This window comes from Vipera berus (genome assembly GCF_964194415.1).
Source record: "Vipera berus genome assembly, chromosome: 5".
Classification (NCBI taxonomy): domain Eukaryota; kingdom Metazoa; phylum Chordata; class Lepidosauria; order Squamata; family Viperidae; genus Vipera; species Vipera berus.
In genome coordinates this window covers 46,360,289-46,374,787 of record NC_138207.1, presented here as the reverse complement: position 1 = coordinate 46,374,787, position 14,499 = coordinate 46,360,289, and the positions used below count along the sequence as shown (strand labels likewise).

The 14,499-nt window shown below is 37.1% G+C and overlaps 1 protein-coding gene across 1 annotated transcript in view; it reads right to left on the bottom strand.

Annotated features, from left to right (window-relative positions):
* The window catches only part of SLIT1 (slit guidance ligand 1), a gene marked incomplete at its 5' end in the record, with an annotated part of 156,208 nt that overhangs the window by 107,073 nt on the left and 34,636 nt on the right, over positions 1-14,499 (bottom strand). The gene's annotated exons all lie outside the window — the stretch shown is intronic.

Below are 14,499 nucleotides of genomic sequence, written 5' to 3'. Positions count from 1 at the left end.
CCCTTCTGAGATTTTATATATATATAAAAGAGAGATATAAATGCCTCCCTCGTCATCAAATCAAGTTCAAAAAATTTCAGTAAATTATCACTTCTCTAATATTTCAGTTAAAAATCTCTTCATCTATACATCATCTTTTATCTATTAGCATCTATTTATTATCATCCAATCATAACCAGCAAAAGTCCATTAAGAATTACAGAAATAAAAATATATCCTCTTCTAGGAGTTGCATCCTTTTCTATTTCCTCTTTTAAACTCATTTTTATAATAAGGGACAAATATCCTGAATGTCTATGGAGATTCTCAGTCATCCAGTTCATGGTTGCCCCAAAGGTGGAATGTGTTCCCCCATCATTCTATTCTTACAAAATTAATTTTGCTTCCATTATAATGTATTTGCCCTTTGTTCTTTAAACTTATCACCTTTCCATTTTTTGAGGATTTCATCAACTCCATCCAACTATGGCTTACTCAAACTTCCTGTTCCTCTTGGGCCATTCATTTCTTTTTCATATACTGATTTTTGCAATTTTATCCTTAATCATTTTCTCATTTTCTCATTATCATATATTCAACATTCTTATTTCAAACTGGCCAGTGACATTTGTATTCAATCCAAATTCATTCAGTAATAATTCATTTGGCATCCTTCTAATCATCCATACCCACCCCATAACAAAGGGGACATATATTCCTAAGATGTGATAGCCACATCAGAGTATTACATTTAAAGGATTCCCAGAAGAATGATTTATGGATCATTCATCCATGGACTTATGGATGATCTCTAACAAAAGTGGGATGGGGGTAGTGCAACCATTCTTGTTCTCCTTGATCTCTCAGCAGCATTCAATACATCAACCATGGTATTCTTTTGGGCCAGTTGTGGGAACTGGGCTAGGCAGCACAGTTTTATGCTGGTTCATCCCTTTTCTCCAAGACCAGTCCCAGCTGATGTTGATAGAGAATGAGAAATCCAGCCCTGGCCACTCACTTGCAGCATTCCACAGGGCTCGGTACTCTCTCCACTCCTATTTAATATCTACATGAAGCCGCAGGTGAGATTATTGATCATCATGGTTGAGATATCATCAGTAGGCTGATAATAGACAGCTCTAGATCTCCATGCCAGGTGACCCAAGTGACTCAGTCACTACCATTCATAGTGCTTGGAAGCTGTAGGGGCGTGGATGGAGGACAACAGGCTTTGACTGAACCCTAGCAAGACCAAGTGGCTTTGGATTTGGATTTTTGTCATCCTTATTTCTGGATGGGCTTGCACTTTCCCATTCAGATCCATTTCGCAACTTAGAGGTTGTCCTAGACTCATGACACCTGCTCAAAGAGCATGACTAGGAGAACTTTGCACAGCTTCAGTTTGTGCAACAGCTGTGAACTTTCTTCAATCTGGACTCCCTGCTCTCAGTCAATCAAGCCCTAGTCATCTCTTGTCTGGACTACTTTGACGTGCTCTACATAGGGCTATCCCTGAAGTCCATTCAGATGTTACAGCTGGTAGGAAGTACAACAGCATGAGCAGTCTTTAGAACCCCTGGAATGGCCCATGTTACACCTCTGCTCCGCAAATTGCACTGGTTGCTGGTCTGCTTCTGAGTGCAGTTCAAAGTGATGGTTATGGCCTTTAAAGTTCTTAACGGCATGGATACAGGCTATCTAATGAAGCATCTTGTCCTGCAGGTCACTTGTGGTGGCAAAGAGGGCTACTACAGATCCCATCAGTTAAAGGACTCCAGCTGTCAGGATCCCTCTCTGCCATAGCACCACCTTTTGGAAGATCTTAACACACACACACCTAGTGAGATTGGGCCCCACCCTCCTATCCTTCTACAAGAACTTGAAGAACTTGCTCTGCCAATTGGCCTGGGGACTCAATGGGGGAGTCCCACACCGGAGGTGGCTATTAGACTAATAGCAGGTCCCATCTCCCCTCCCTCATTCCCTGCTTCCCTTCATCCATCTTTTAATCTCATATTACTGCATTTTCATTGTTTATCTTATGACTTCATTATTTTGCTACTGCTATGTTTACACTTCTTTTCATTTCTCTCCTCTTACTGTTTTAAGCCAGCTAAAGTAGCCCCACAGCATAAAGGGTAGCAAATAAATTTAATAAACAAATAAATAAATGACTTAAACTGTCATTGACCTTCAAAAAAGTCTAAATCCCTAAAACTTCATGTAATATCTTTGTTATTGTCTATGTATGAAAGAAAATCTTTTGGAAAGGATGAAAGACAGGAAAGGTTGGAAGCAAAAGTCTATTTAAAGTACTAGACTGTGCAGCCTGCCAGCTTGGTGACAAGGAGCAACAACAATGGAAAAGGCAGAGATGCTACGATTCCCATCTAAACAGAAGAAAAGCATCTTCCACAAAATAAATGACAAATGTGTGACACGCGTTGCACCGGTGTTGACAAATACGCAAGCTGCGACATGCCAATGATGATGACAAACAGAACCGGTTGTTAAATTATTTAAACATCTAGCTTCACATCCATGAAATGAAGATTTAATAATTTAGCCATTGTCTCAGCATGCTGTGTGAACCAATTCAGATGCCATCATATTTCTTGAAAGTGTGTTTTGTTATCACAGATTTAGGATATTATGTGAATATAGCCAGTAAAAAACCAAACAACTATGTCTAATATTTTCTGACATTCAGCTTATTAACATATTTCACAAGAAGAACACAGTGTTCTTATTAAGAATAAACTAAATCTACTATTTTATAGTATATATATTAAAAGACCTTATATTAAATTCTATCCAGCCCTCACTTTCTGGGGCTCAAATCAGCTACATAATCATTTGGAATGAGCTCTTGTTTAAAAAGGTAATATTTTGCCAGTAAATTTGTCTTTCCATTTCCAAACAGTATGGAAGTATGTCAGCAACAAGATATTCAGAAAAAGACAGAACATAAGCAAAAGGGAATTTAAATAGGAGTTGTTATTTAGGCAATTAAGAACAGAAGGAGTCATATTTTTGTTCAGCAGAGAAATCCAGCAAAAGACAACCAATGGACTGGAAGAAAAACCAAAACAAGGCAAATGTCCCAAGGAAATGCAATTACATTATTCTGCTGTAGGGCAATCTGTCAACTACAGAAGCTTCATATTTCTAGTCACTTCCAGTAACCCCAACAAGGCATAGAGTATTATTTTTTAACCTTTTTCTTTTGCACAGATCAAATTAGCCTAGATTGACTTGCTTGGTAAATGGTTGATAAGCTTATTTACTTTGAAAATTACTTTGAGTTATTTTTATTATATTGATTGAACTAAACTGCATTAGGAAGATGGTGTTTTAATAGCATCTAAGTCCTAAAAAGGGCAATTCTCTGTGCATCCTTCTATAAAATAAAATTGATCATTTTGATAGTTTCCTGCCCTAAATGTTTATATAGAGAACATTAATTTGGGAAAACAAACTATTCTTAAGGAGACAGGAGTAGGCTTTTCTCCTTTTCTTCCCATGTAATGAAGCAAAAAGATATTACTTTAATAACTTTTCATTGTTCAGTTCCTTTAAATATTACAATTCTAAACATGCACACGTTTTCTGCCAGTTTAGCCAATAGAGGTAGTATTTAAATAATTCACTAAGTTGACACTTGAAGAGGTTCAACATTGATCAATGGTCAGGTGCACTGAAATAATTTAAGCCACAACAGTAGGCCAAGCATCAAGGGGAAAAATTCTCTTTGTGCTATATTGCTAGAATAGAAAAGTGCCTTACTGTGCATGCTAAACATGAATTGTATGAAGCTTGCCTTTTTAATTCATCAGTTGGTGCTGGAACATACCGTAGGGCAATGTTTCTTACTTGCTGAGACTGATTGTGATACAAAAGACTCTTATTACTTTAAGGCCCTGAGCTTTAAAAAGTCTATTTAAAATAAATATATTGGCAAATCCTAAGCAAATATTGAACACAAAACATGAAAATGAGTAATAAAACTTTTACCTTGGGAATGATAGAACTACATAAATCAAATATTGCACATCTTACTGGCGTCCAATTTTGATCTACAATTCACTTTAATCCACCACTCTATATTAACAATTTTACTTTTCAGATGTTACCCATCACATCTAGTCATTAAAAGGGGTTGATGAGCATGACAAGGAGGCAGTGTTCCTAATTCATAGAGATAACTGGCTAAAACAGAAAAATGTTGCTCACCATCTTAACAGGAGAACTAAGAGGCTATAGAAGCAATTTCATACATGGGGCCACGATATAATCTATAACACTGATATCTCTCTGCTCTGAGAGCTTCAGGGAAGATGGTGAGCCAGAAGCTGGATAGTTCCTAAAGCTAATGCACTCCATGTCGTCATCTAAAATATGAAAAACTGTGAGATCAATTCCTGGTAGAAGGTGTAAACTTCACAGAATAACATCTGACTACAGAACTACTCATATCTAAGGAGTCCTCATAAGGCTGAAACTGATCATGCAGTGCCTCCTAGTGGTCAATGTAAGTGATTATAGAGAAGTAGGGTTATTTATTTCATGTCATCTGACATTATCTCAACTTCGTATTTATGCCAGGAAACTTCTGAGGAATGTTGCCTGAAAAGGAGAGGGATTTTGTATGGAACTTGTGATACTGGAACCTCTAATACTGGTTGTAATGGCATGGAAGATTCCTATGCAATCTAGTTACTTAAGAACAAAGCATTGTATTTGCATTCAGATGGTGAACTAAATGATTATTTCCCCAATATATCTGGAATTAAATAATACCACAATGATAAGAATAGGAAACAGAGATTGTAGGGAGCCAGTTTATTTAAAAACAAAGTGGCTGCAGAAAGACTGCAGAGCATACTCTCCACCACTGTGAGTGCACACTGAGTCTCAAAGAGCAAGAAGAGCACCTCGGGACAGTGCAACTGTCATAAATACATGCCAGTAGCCAAGGACCTGAAATTTTGGTCGTGGCTCAGTGGGTTAGGACGCTGAGCTTGTGGATCAGATGGTCGGCAGTTTGGCGGGTCGAATCCCGAGTGCCGCGTAACAGAGTGAGCGCCTGTTACTTGTCCCAGCTTCTGCCAACCTAGCAGTTCGAAAGCACGTAAAAAATGCAAGTAGAAAAATAGGGACCACTACGGTGGGAAGGTAACAGCGTTCCGTGCGCCTTTGGCGTCTAGTCATGCCGGCCACATGACCACGGAGACGTCTTCGGACAAGCGCTGGCTCTTCGGCTTTGAAACGGAGATGAGCACCGGCCCCTAGAGTCGGAAACGACTAGCACGCATGTGCGGGGGAACCTTTACCTTTACCTTTAAGTGTGCAAACTGGTCATAAGTCACTTTTTTCAATGCCATTATAACTTTGAATGGTCACTAAACGAATGGTTGTAAATCGAGGGCTACTTGTAACATAGAATGAAAATTGTACTTTGCATCTATTCGCAGCACAGACTTCCCAGACTAGAAATCAGGAGATGGTGATCCCATCTTAGCCATGAAAGCTGGCCAGATGATTTTGCACCAGTCACTCTTTCTCAGCTCAACCCACCTCACAGGGAAGACAGGAGGAGAAAAGAATATTAGGTACTGTACATTACCCACGTTGAGATATTTGTTATGTTAATATTTTATCTTTGTCCTGAGTGAAATAGACTTAAGTTGTCCTTAATTGTACAAACATTAAATAGTGTTTTCCTCCTAAGCCAAAAGCATCTAATAACAGCTACAAGGAGCAGGGGGTTGGACTAGAAGACCTCTAAGGTCCCTTCCAACATCATCATCATCACCACCACCACCACCACCACTACTACTACTACAAAATCTGTTGCACTTTGTAACCCATTACAAAGTCAAGGACACATAACAGGCAGATCAGAGTGTTGCATTACAGGCTGAAATGTGCAGGTACCCTCAAATCCCATGGGGTTTTTTTTTTAGCACCAATAGATAGGTACCTAAAAAAAATAGTGGAATTTTGTTTATATACATATGACTAACGCAGCAAAATTATTATATGCTCAAAAATGGAAAGGTTCAACAGTTCCCCAATAAAGGAATGATTGGTGAAGATGGTGGAACTTGCAGTAATGGTTAAATCATTTATGACTGTCTGGAAACTCCTTATAAACTTTTTGTAAGAAACAGAAAAAGGTCACTTATTATGTGGTTTTGATGAGTAGAAAAAATCATGGATAAAAGAAAAAAGTGAGCTTTTTTGTAATCATAAGGATAATTTTGTAATCGTAGTTGTATTTGCTATAGAGGTAAATAGAAGGTTCTTTCTTTCTCCACACCTGTTTTTCCTTATCTCTTTCTCTCTTTGTTCTCTTTATTCTGTATTAGTTTGTTACTTTTTATGTTCTTTTAATTTTTTTATTTATACAGTGTGTGTGTGTGAGAGAGAGACACACAGAGAGAGAGAGAGAGAGACAGAGAGAAAGAGAGGGAGGCAGGCAGGCAGAAAAAGAGAGAGGCAGAGATCAAGATTGATGATATTAAAGGGCACCAAGAGATCAAGGTAGGCCAGGATGAACACACCATCCCATCTCAGTCTTGTCATAGGTTATCCTCAACTTGATTTATGATCAAATAGATATAGGATGAAAATGGGCCTATAAATGATTGTCTATTCCTGCTGGGAAACTATAGGACCTCCACATGTACTTTTGCTTCCATGCACTACATATTAAAATAATATTTTCCTGTGATTATAAGGGGCTATTATGATTTGGCTATTATGCAAGTAAGAAAGTTGCATCTTTTTTTAACTGATGGACCGATCGGGACAACATATGAGGACTTTTTTGGGGTACTTAAGAAAGTGTCATTCCGCAGCGAGTCAGAATGGAAGTAGCACAAACATTGACAATGGGGCAACAAATATTAGACCAGTATAGATTTCACTGACGCAAAGAATCTGAAATAGTTAAAATTTGTATATTGGGCACAGAGTAGAGAGTGATTTCACTCAGTAGTGAGAAAAAGTCCTTATTTCCCCACTGCATGGCATTTTCCCAGGGTGTGTGTGTGTGTGTGTGTGTGTGTGTGTGTGTGTGTGTGAAGTCAAGCTCAGGTAATAAATACATTTGCATTTTTTAAAAAACCAGGAATAATATTATAGAATCTGCATCATGGCTGAAGATGGATATAACCACAAACTTGTGGAAAGAAAGAGATTAGTTATGCTTTAACTTAATGCTAGATGCTCTGAAAAAAGGAACATTTGCTCTCCTTCTCACTACAGTCCCCTGCCATATGTTTTCTTAGATAATAACAAAAGTCACTGTCCCTGTGGGTCATGAAGCTATACATCTAGCAAGGGAAGAATGATGGAAATGTATTTAGCTCATGATTACCAAAGCAAAAAGGTGACCTTGACAACTGAACAGTTCTTCATTTTCGCAGTGAGACTGGTCCTCTTGCAAATGTGAGATGCAGGAAAGGAGCAGGAAGGGCCTAGCCCTTTGTTCATCTGTCCAAGGCTGACAATTTAATTGAACCCCATTTGAAATAAGGTCAGCAGGGTTGGGTCTTCTCCAGCAAACTATCAGACAAGCACCATTTCCTGGCTCCGAACGTTCATTAATGAGAAAAGAGATTTAAGGACATGTATTTCTACATCCTAATATAATTGTCTTTCAGTTATTCCCATCGAGGGAACATACACAACACTACATATCATGATCCACATAGTGCAGAGATGTGCAACCTTTGGGGAAACTGAATTCCACATTTGGCCTTTCAATAGCAGGCCAGGAGCACACTTCAAAAATTGATTTAATATTAACTCAAATTAAATTACATTAAATAAAATGTGCCATTTCCATATTAAAACATATTAAAAACAATGCATTTATGGCAATTTTTGGAGGGGTTCTGGAAACTGTATGTACCATAGGACCTCTGAATGTGCTCCCATTATAGAGACAAATTATAGTATGGGACAATAGGGAGGTCTGTCTTGTGGAGCTGAGAAGCTGACCGGGTGATGTTCAGCAAATCAGAGCTTCCCACATTTCATGCAGATCAGCTAAGGAGCTAAAAAGAAATAGAATTCTTGACTATTTTGAACTCCTTAAAAGAAAAAAATAGTATATACGTAAGAATACCCATACCACATATACAGTACATCATGAAAATATTGTAACTCAGCATTGCTGTACCACTTAGGAACACACCGCTTCTAAAGCTGTGTTTTTTAATTGCTTACATGAAGAGGAACAAAAACTATCATAGTGCTTTGAAACACAACTTTAGTTAGCAAAGAATATATTTTGTAGAGGAAAAGTCTGTTTATCCACAAACTGTCACAAAGTAGGTGATCTGAAATGTAGGTTATTATTCATAATCTATATATTTTTGTCTTGACCATTAATCCACATTTCCTTTAGTCCTTTTATAAAATAGTTTTTTGACAGAGAGAAAATAAATTCATTACTTTTCTCCTTCACCTGTCTGCAACAAAAAGTCATGCAGCAGAATGAAATAGACATCAATTAATGGGAGCCCTCTCCCTATGTGTTGCACATTGATACTCAAAGAATTATTGAGGCTACATAATGAATATCAAACAAGTTGAAAACCAGGTTGTCATGGTTACATCTATGAAAAGTAATGTCACAGAGATGCTAGGAATCTCTTCCCATCCATCTAAGTGGTTTGGCAGAAATTGTTAACAGTTAAACCAGTATCTGCTTGTCCTTTGAAGTGTCTTGAGAAGTTGCCAAGCTTTGCAAAAGTTTAAAATGAGTCTAATAAAGAGTACTGTACAGTGACAACTAGTCGTTAGAATTACACAAGGTTTAACTGCCCTCAGAGTGTTTTACACACAGCCAAGTTAAGGGTGACAGTGATTTGGTTGCAATTCTTCTTTGTGCTCAGACTGGACTTTGCCATACTCCATTCCACCATGAAAATAGCAAGTACCACGATAGGATATCAATATTTCATTATGTTGAGCTTGCTTTCTTTCTTTCTTTCTTTCTTTCTTTCTTTCTTTCTTTCTTTCTTTCTTTCTTTCTTTTTTCATTTGCCTCCCAACTCATACATTTTAAGGCTTATGTGTACCATAAAATAAAGACAGAAGGAGAAGCAGAAAATTGTGCTACTCACAAATCTGGAAAGTTAAAAAAACCTATTCTAGGTTTTCAGCTCAACAATGCCCCTCATACATATTGTATGATTCTATTATAGCAACATATTTTCCATCAACTGTGTATATATTTTTTGTGTTATTATTATTATTACTAGTATTACTAAAAGCAGTATTAATTTGCTTGTTTTAATAGTTTCCCTATCTCTTCTTGGCAAATATTATAATAATTCTGGAAGTGCAGAAATATTATATTGTTTTATATCATATTACTGATGAAGCTGCCATACAGTACAGTGAAGTCTTACTCCATCAGAGTCACAGCTAACCTCATCCTATTTACTACTGTCAACACAAGTAACCTCCCTCTCCAATTATAAGAATATGTCTCACAGATAATTTTCATATTAGAAACAAAATCTTTCAAACTCTTCAGTAAAAATGTGAAAAATATCCATGGCTTCAAAAGAATGTACATGACAACAATTGTTGAAGTCTGGGCATCATTAATAGTTATTTAATTACCTTTTGAACCATATCCACACAGAGAGGGAGTTTTTAATAATGACAAAGGCCACATTGTTAAATGTCTTAAGCCCACATATCTCATCCATATTCTGGAAGCTTTGCCTATCTTTCTTATTTTAGGTTGAATGATTACATGCTGTCAAGTTGGTGTCAACTTTTAGTGATCACATAGACTTATTATAGGACAGCAATGCAAAGAAAAATGAGAACGTGTTTAAAAAGTAACTGTGTGTTTGTTCACTATTTGCATCTAGTTTTGGTCACCATGATGTAAAATTTTTTTTTGAGATTCTCGAAAGAGTGCAAAGAGCAACAAAAATGATCAGGGGACTGGAGGCTAAAACTTAAAGAACGGTTGCTGGAATTGGGTATGTCTAGTTTAATGAAAAGAAGGACTAAGGGTGACATGATAGCAGTGTTCCAATATCTCAGGGGCTACCACAAAGAAGAGGGAGTCAAGCTATTCTCCAAAGCACCTGAAAGCAGGACAAGAAGCAACAGATGGAAACTAGTCAAGGAGAGAAGCAACCTAGAACTAAGGAGAAACTTCCTGACAGTTAGAACAATTAATCAGTGGAACAACTTGCCTGCAGAAGTTTTGAATGCTCCAACACTGGAAGTTTTTACAAACAGATTGGACAACCATTTTGTCTGAAATGATATAGCGTTTCCTGCCTAAGCAGAGGGTTGGATTAGATTCTAGAAGGCCTCCAAGGTCCCTTCCAACTCTGCTATTCTAATTCTAATTCTATTAGATGTCCTAAAATAGAATTTCCTGCCTGCAGATCTTTTTTCTACTTCATTAATTTGTTAGTGCGGGGAAATATAATAATCAAAAAGTACACAAAAATATTAGGAACAAACCGAGGGGAAAAAAATGTTTTGCATGCTAGTTGACACCATGGATTACTTGCTAATTTAGATTGCCTCCCCCCCTTCCTCCACTTTGAAATAAAATAGAAATAAATTGGTTATCACAATATTTTCATTATAATACAAAATGACACTAAGATACTAATAAAGAAGAATATTTGTAGCTCAGGGTTGAAATGAGGGGTCCTTGGTGCTCTCTGAGCTTTCTTGTTTTCTTGCAGATGTTCTTGCAGATGTTTCATTACCAAATTAGGTAACAGCTAGCATTGATGATGTTACCTAGTTTGGATAATGAAACGTCTCCAAGAAAACAAGCAGGCTCAGAGAGCACCAAGGACCCCTGACACTAAGACAGCCGAGGCAAACTTATCCAGGCAACTCAGTGAATCTGCTGTTCTATAAATTCCTTAAAGTTGGAGAGTGAAGTTTATATAATATTATTCTTATTTGGTAGCCTCTATCAAATGAAGAAGTTTTAAATTCAAGTTAAAGCTAAACAAAAGGGAGCAGAAAATCCACTGTGGTGTTAGCAGTTTTGATACAACTGCTAACACCACAATTGAAAAAATAAACCTATATTTCAGAAATTTTGTGTGATGTTTCTTTCTGATCTAATTTCTGTGTTATGTTATAAATACTCAGATTGTACCTAAAGACCATTGAAATTTACAGTTATTCTACAGCAATAAATAACAAAATTGGCTGATTGTCAGTGGCTCCATGCTGCTCATTTTCAAAATGAAATGGGTAACCTATAAACAAACAAAATACTTCAATGCATTGAGAAGAAATTTAAGATATGTAAAATTCCATAACATTTAAAAATACATTGCACCACCAGAAATAATGCACGCAGGTCCTTAGCTCATACAGCCATTTGCATTCCCATAAGCTTTAGGTCCGAAGCAAACATATGCACCATTAGAACAAACAGAAGACAGAAAAATCCTCTTAAATACAATACAATCCTATGTAGCTTTGATTTACAATTTGTATTCTCCAGAAATCCTTGAAGACATAATGAAGTTTAGAAACATGAAGGATACTGTAAGATATAATCTAGTTTGAAAGATGTATTCTAACATGAAAAAAAGATGAAAGTCAGCTAGATCCAGCTAGAACAGAATGGAGGATTTGGACACGTAGATATGTGTGGAAAGGCTTAATCCATTCACAACATGTACATGTACTGATCCCCTCATAAATCTAGAAACGGCTATGGCTTTATTTATGAGAAGGATACTGTCCAACAACAGTGGGCAACTGTCTAAAAACTTGGAGGAGGAAAGTCATTGGCCAATGGCAGTGAGCCAAATCAAGTAATCAGCTACCTTGGCAACGGCTGCCTCAGAAACCAAGCTTTTTAGAGAGCTAGCACAGACCTACCCTTGCTCTTGTCCTTTTATATTATTCCTTACAAAACAGAGGAAACCATCTCCTTGGTACTTCCTTTCATACTCATTCTTAAGATCTTCCATCTAGCTGAGAAGCAAGTCCTGGACTGCAGTGGGAAACGGATTGCATATCTCCCCCTCCCATTCCCCACTTGTCCCTGAGACCGAAGCCCCTATTACCAGGCCAAATTGGCATTCCATAGGAATCAATTTGGTGCTTCTTAAAAGGTAGGGGAAATTGGAGCGGGGGCGGGGGGGGGAAGCAAATCTCTCCTTGATAGCTTGGCTTTCTTTCTTCAGCCAGGTTGAGTCCTATTATTCCCTCTATTCCTCCTACTCCGTATGATTTCTATTATCTCAGCCCAAGTTTTTCTTTTTTGCTGGAAAGATGACTACACTTAGGTTCAAAGGCTTGGGCTTAAGCATTTTAGTTTCCTAAGAATGACTCTGTTGCCATTATGAGCTTCAGAGGTAATATCAGAACTAAATACTATGCACTTATAAAATATCTGTCTTCCATTTTTTTCTTTTTTAATAATTACATTTTTAAAAATGTAAGGAAAGTATTTATGGGCACCCTGGCACCATACATGCTATGTAAACAGCTCTGATATTCAATTTTTTACAAACATTTTCAGACAATAAAAATGTAATAAAAATAAAATTTATCAAGTCAGTTCTGATTTCAATAACCTTTTCCCCTGAGAAGTCCTAAATATGGCCTAAACATACATACACGTGTAATTGGGCAAGTTACAAATCATTCAAAGTATCAATTTTGCTTATTAAAAACTCCTATTCCATCCTAAGGTACAAAGAATACTCTTTATTCAAGTATATGTTGTGGAAAAAATTGAAAAGAAAAACATAGCACAGAAGAAATAATGGAATGGGAAGGGAGAAAGGAATCAGGAAAAAAAATGAAATAATTTATCAGCTGGATTCAAATGATGTGCTGATTTAGTTCATAAACATGAAACCCAGTCAACAACGTAACAGGATTTTAGCTCAAGCTGGACACAAAATTGTTTGGAGTTAAATTTGGGCTACCATATCTGGCCTGTAAAAATATGGACAACCATAATATAACAGCAAAGTGACTCGCCATGCCTATTTTCTATGGTGATCCAGATTTCTGCAGCTTAGCTTTGGTGATCTTAGTTTACTTGAGATACTTCTGCCTTCTGGCTGCCTCCACTCAGATGCAAGCCAAAAGCAACCCTGAAGACTAGGATTTTTCTAAGGACACCATCTCTGGTGGGTTTATTTTTTTATTATTATTATTTTTTAATCCCATTTATATCCCGCCCTTCTCCGAAGACTCAGGGCGCGGCATTTTTACAAAGTCAGCTTATTGCCCCCAACAATCTGGGTCCTCAGATTGTTGATCCCCTGCCCTCAGGTGCATAGGAGCTCATTTTCAACCAGTCAGTTTCTCCCAGTATAGACCAGTACCCCACTAAATTGTTGTGAGGAAAGGAGTATAAAAAATTCCTTGAGTTCCTTGATAAAGATGCCAATCCAACAAAAAATGTGAGCCAAAGAGGACTGGGAAACTAAAGCACTCTGCAATGAGATCACTGTGGAATTTTCAGTTTTTCACCAACAGGTTAAAAAAAATCCAACTGAGATCCACTGATGATTTGCTGGATTGTCCCCAGATAAGTCATGTACCCCAACAGATTAGTGCAGCATGCTATACAAACACAGCCACTGTAGTCAGCCATTCTTGAAATTCTGAAAAATCCAAAGCTTATGCATAGCCGATGTCATCTTCTTGCTTCCACTTTGGCTCAATACCACCTAATATTTCTACTTCTGCTCTTGCCTTCAGTAACTGGAGAGGATGCACTCTCTAATTATATAAGTGGATTTTCTGATTTAAAAGCTTTGCCAGAAGCTCTTTTCACATCCTTCCGATATGTGATAATGAGCCTCAGCAGGTGCTCCCCACTTGCATGATGTTATGATTTGCTAATAGTTAACAATCATAGAAGCAAACATATTATATAACTTATTGCTACATTTGCATTTAGAAAAGCTATACAGAAACACAATAATGATAAAGATGCTTTACCAACAAATTGAAGTTTAAACATTTTAGGACAACAATTTGGGATACAAATGTATAGGGATTTTTTTTTACATTTGTACATTTTGCCTTTAATCTATTTACAGCTACTTTTTTAAAAAAGGTATGTCCACATTTTCTCTTTTCTAGCTCCTGACAATTAAAAATTGAAACAAAAAAATTACATATCTGCTTAATGAGGAACATGAAATATTTAAATTAGCATTTAATCCTGCAAGATAGAAATCCAATTCTCATTCATGAATTCCTCATCTGAAACATTTTGGAAAATACTTCATAGTAATGGACACAAAGAGTCATACATGTATACAAATACTATGCTGCTAAAATGTATTAATATCAGTTTAGCAAGAGGCATAATTGTAATATCCTTTCAACCCAGGTATATCTGTGCAGCATGTGAAATTATTCCTTCCTTTGTATCTTCAGCACTTGAGTATCTGGATATGGATATGCAATGGAGCTCCTTTGTAGCTAGTACTCTGCCTGTCCCAATTTTCATACTTAATCAAT